At 38.6% G+C, this 5,329-nt stretch overlaps 1 long non-coding RNA gene across 1 annotated transcript; it reads left to right on the plus strand.

Moving 5' to 3' along the window:
* The first annotated feature begins 1,494 nt into the window (after positions 1-1,494).
* Positions 1,495-3,836, plus strand: LOC137851709 (uncharacterized). Its single transcript, XR_011093380.1, has 3 exons — positions 1,495-1,752; positions 2,690-2,741; positions 3,028-3,836. It is a non-coding gene; the product is annotated as an uncharacterized lncRNA (long non-coding RNA).
* The last annotated feature ends 1,493 nt before the right edge of the window (positions 3,837-5,329 follow it).

The raw sequence follows: 5,329 nt of genomic DNA on the forward strand, positions 1-5,329 counted from the left end.
ATCATGCACTGACATCAGATTGACAGAATAGTCAACCTCATGTAGTTATCAGAGTTTTCTTTCTTGCCCTTCTTGAAAATTGGCACAACATTTGCCAGCTTCCAGTCAACTGGGACCTCTCCAGATGCCCAAGACTGTTGAAAAATAACTGAGAGAGTTCATGCGATGGTGTCAGTCAGCTCTCTAAGCACCCTGGGATGAACCCCATCCAGACCCATGGACCTGTATGGATCCAGGTGGAGCAGCAAATCCCGTACATGTTCAGGGTTGGTTGGGAGTTTATCATTCCCACCATCATGGTCCTCCAGCTCAGGGTACCCAGGGTCCTGAAGCCCATCATCAGTGTTGAAGACAGAGGCTAAGAAGGCATTAAATGTCTTTGTTTTGCCTATGTCCCGGTGTGTGAGGTGACCATCCCCATCAAGTAGTGGACCTATGTTTACTCTGGTCCTCCTTTTTCTATTCACATATTTTAAAAAGCCCTCTTTATTGTCTCCAACAGACCTGGCCAGTTTCAACTCCAATTGAGCTTTTACCACATGTATTTTCTCCCTACAAAGCTGAACAGTGTCCCTGTATTCCTTCCACATTGCCTGACCCTGCTTCCAGCAACCATACACTTTCTTTTTATGCCTAAGCTCAGCTCCAGAAGGAGATCCCTGGTCAGCCAAGCTGGCTTTCTGCCTCACCTGCTTTAGTTCTGATATTTTGGAATTGCCTGATCTTGTGATTGTAGAAGGCAGTGCTTAAAGATTGACCAGCACTGATGGATGCCAACATCTTCAAAAGCAGTTTCAAGGACCTTGTTAACTAGTTCCCTGAGCAGGCTGCTCTGCCCATGTCCAGGACTGAAGTTTTGGTGGTAGTTTCCTCCTGTCAACTAGTCACCAAAAATTTTAAATTCAACCACTTCGTGGTCACTATGACCAAGACGGCTGCCAATTGCCATGTCCCCCACAAGACCCCACAAGACTCTCTGTTCTCCAGCAACAGATCTAGGAGGGCACCTCTGGGAACAGTTGGCTCTCTTAGTACGTGCACCAAGAAGTTACGACTGAGGTCCTGTAAGAACCTCCTGGACCTGCTTGTGTCAGCTGTGTGTTATTCCCAGTTAACGTCTGGCAAGTTGAAGTCCCCTATAAGGACAAGGGCAGTTATCTTGAGGTACTTAGTTCCCCAAAGAATAATTCATTGGTGTTGGCATCCTGGCTGGGTGGTCTGTAATAGACTCCCGTGATGATATCCCCTTTATTTGTTTGTCCCTTAAATCTTGCACAGAGGCTCTCAACTTTGCCATCGCCAACTGCAAGCTTCACACAGTCCAGCTCCTCCTTTACATACAGCACCACCCCACCACTTTGCCTGTCCTGCCTGCCCCCCCTGAGGAGCCTGTAACCATCTATTGCAACACACCAGTCACATGACTCATCCCACCAGGTTTCACTTAGGGTTTAAAGGCTGAGGTTAGAAGAGACCTTTGGTGGTCATCTGGTCCAACCACACTCCTCAATCAAGACCACCTTGCAGATTGTCCAGGACCATGTCCAAATGACTTTTGAAGATCTCCAAGGAAGGAGACTCCACAACCTCTGAGGGCAACCTGTGCCAGAGCTGTGTCACCCACACAGTGAAGTACTGCCAGATGTTTATGTGGAATCTTCTGTGTTCCATTGCATGCCCATTGCCTATTGTCCTGGCACTGAGCACCACTGAAAAGAGCCTGGCTCTTCTGTCTTTGCATCCTCCTCTCAGGTATTTATATACATTGATAAGATCTTTCCTGAGCCTTCTCTTTTCCAGGCAGGAGAGTCACTGCTCTCTCAACTTCTTCTTACAGCAGTTTTGCTCCAGTCCCTTCATCAAATCTGTGGCCCTTCATTGGACTTTTTCCAGTATGTCTGTGTCTCTCTTATCTCACCAATGCTGACTAGAGCAGAAAGATCACCTAACTCAACCTGTTGACAATACTTTGTCTAAAGTAACCAAGATACCATTGTATCCTTATTTACTGGAAGGGCATGCTGCTGGCTCATGTTCAACTTGATGTACTGTAGTACCCATATGTGTTTTTTTTTTTTTTGTTTTGTTTTGTTTTTGTTTTTTTTTCTGAAGAACTGCTTTCCATCTTTTTGGCCTCCATCATGTGCTGGTGCCTGGGTTTTTTCCCACCTGCTGCAGAACTTTGCAATTCTTCTTGCTGAACTTCATGAAGTTATCTGTCAGCCTGTTTCACCAGCCTGCCCAGGTCCCTCTGGATGGAAGGAAAATTGAGTGGTATTGTAGCCACTCCTCCCAGTTTTATCTGCAGACTGAGTATGTTTCAGAATAATCTGTAGCAGGAGTTGATCCCTTTGGAGGCTGTGTTTTCATTACAGATTAGGTCCACATTTATTCCTTATGTATTTTTAGCATCATTGTATTCACTTATGCAAGTCTTCTTATTTCCTACTCTTTTATAAACTTATCAAGACAATTAGACATAATATAAAAGTGGACAGCCGAGGCATTTCTAGGTTCCTCAAGACCTTGTTCTCAATAGACTGTACAACTTTTAATTTACCAGGAAAACAAGAAACCTACTAGAACATTTTTGGACAAACAGTTTGTTGTTGTTGTTTTTGTTTTGTTTTGTGATAGTCACTTATGAATGATGAGGTATATATACTTTAAATGATATTATTCTCTACAGGGTTTCATGTGGACAAAAGTGCAAGCAATCTTATCAGCAGTCTTCTTTACAGGTACGGACAAGAAAAAAACATAGCAAAAAAGATTCCAATGTACTTATTCCTTACTACATTTATTTTGCAAAGATTTATTCTTTTCTTGAGTGTAGCGCTATTCTTGGCTTTCCACAGACCATATTAAAATTCGTGAACTTGTATTACATTCTTGCCTGTAAATCAGAGAAAGATCTCTGATTACCTTAATACTAACTATGCAATGTCTGCAATATGAGACTGAATTAAATAACTGTTTGCATTTGATTTACCTGAATTTGCAACTTATTGCTGCTATTTTCTGCAGTTCCATGATTACTGAAATGCCTCGTATAAAAGGAATCTGTGCAAGAAAGCCAGAAGGATTTTGTTCCTTTATTCACATCTGGATTATGATGTCTTCGTCTGTGGCATGAACAGGTAGAGCTTGGACTGGCTCAGCTTCAGCTGTAGCTACCTAGGATCTTTTTCTGTAAAGAATTTATGAAGAAATAAAATCCAATCCACAGCCTTGTTAATATCTTCTTGTATTTTATTACTGCTGTAATACAGCTTTAAAGTTCTGTGTTTTGTTTGTTTGTTTGGTTGGTTTTGTTTTGTTTTGGTTTGGTTTGGTTTTGTTTGGTTTGGTTTGGTTTGGTTTGTTTGTTTGTTTATAGCAGAGAAAAAATATAGGAGCTAGGTAGAGAAGGGGAATTATACTAATGGATGTAATGGTAGGTTCATTTTCTTGTGTTGAAATGGTGTATCGTATCAAATAGACTTTTGGATTACAGCGATATCTTGGAAAAAGAAGAGTATCTTATTAGCATATCTCTTTTTCTTTCCTTAGATAATTATTTAAAAATTAGTGCTATCTTGGAACAAACTCTCTCTGAGGTACCTTCTTGTGGGAAGGGAAGATTAAGGTACTCAATCAAAACATCTTAGCTTTGAAATTCTGAATGTCAAACTTTAAACAATGTCCTTTTTTGAAGACTCACAGATCAAAACATGACTTTCACTTTTGGTCAATGAACAACCTAAATTTATTTAGAATCAAAATTTTCAAAAATTTCAAGCACATTTTTGTGTGAATCTGTTAAAATATATTAAAAATCATAAAAATAAAAATTATTTGCTGCTTTTCTAAATATGTGGTCATTCTGAAGTGATGTCTTAATGCTGTTGTTTTTTCTCACCATTTATTACTGTTAAATAACATTTTATTTTAAAATAGCTTATATATATATATTCTGCCATGAAGTCATAGTAGAATTTCAGGCATATTGTCAAGGCAAAGAAAATACTGACACTTCTGGAGATATAACAATGTTGTTACAAAAGATTGCAGGATATTGAAAGATCTGCTTATATGGATATATATTTTTTTGAATATTACACTGTACCTGAAGTGACTCAGATATGCATTCTACATCATTCAAACATCAGTCAGAAATAGTGTACATAGTACACAGCAGACTTTATTTCCCTCCCCAAACTACCTGCCTTCTTGATAACTTTAGTACTGAATAGTTAGTTTTTATTACGAATGTTGCTTTCAATGTTATCAGATTGAGTCCTGATGTTTTTGCTATCCAGAAGGAGCAGATTCACAGAAAGCTTTTCTCAGCTATGGGACTGGTGAGAGAAACACAGTACAACTTTTTTTATCAAAGATTTGTGTGTAATAAATTGTCTTTAAAACACACAAAAATGTTTCTCTGTTTGCTAGGTAATTTTGCACCCTCTTCTGGCCAAGACTTTCTCTTTTTGGACTTAAATCTGAAATAGTCCCTTCAACATAAAGTTATTCAACATTAATACAGAATGTTCGCACTAAAAAGTATTCATTGGATATAGGTAAACTCCTCCTTATGAAATAAGACCTAAAACTCAAACCATTCAGATTCTGAAGGTCAACCATGTTCTGACCTTTTGTATTCAAATGCTTCATAGTTACATCTAAGAAACAAAAATAAAAATAAAATTAAAATAAAATAAAATAAAAATAAAAGGGTATGTTGAAATAAATATATTTTCATGAAACTATCCTCTTCTAGGTCTCTGCAGTCCTCTGACTATCAAGAATATAAAAGCCTTCTCTTTTCCTCAAGTGAGGGACAAGGCCCTTCCAAACTAGGCAAGTTTTTATGCTGCTTTTTAATTTTATCACTCCTTGTGAATTATGAGGATGTACAGAAGAAAGGGAAAGTGACGTATAAGAAAGTGAGGAAAGCAACTGTTTTGTGTTTCAAGTTTCAACTTGTGTTTCAAGTAACTTTCTTAGAACAGTTGTTCACTGTCTCTCTGAAAGTTTCAATGATGAAACACTTTTTACATTCCTACCAAAGGCTTACTTAGGGGAAGGAAATATTTAAATAGACTAGTGCCTGCTCCTGTTTCTTCTTGAGTCCTCCTACACTCACTGTATAAATATGAAAAGAGTTGTAGTTCTGATGTCATAAGAAGATAAGCAAGACAAGGTCTGTAGGTAGAGCAAAAAGTCCTTGAGCAACAAATCTTGGTTTGAAAACACCTTTGATGACAAGTGTTTAAACATCTACTGCAGTAAGATCTAAACAAGCTGATGCTCAACTGTAGATTTTGTGACATTGCACTCAAACCTC

The sequence above is a fragment of the Anas acuta genome, chromosome 2 (genome assembly GCF_963932015.1).
Source record: "Anas acuta chromosome 2, bAnaAcu1.1, whole genome shotgun sequence".
NCBI lineage: Eukaryota > Metazoa > Chordata > Aves > Anseriformes > Anatidae > Anas > Anas acuta.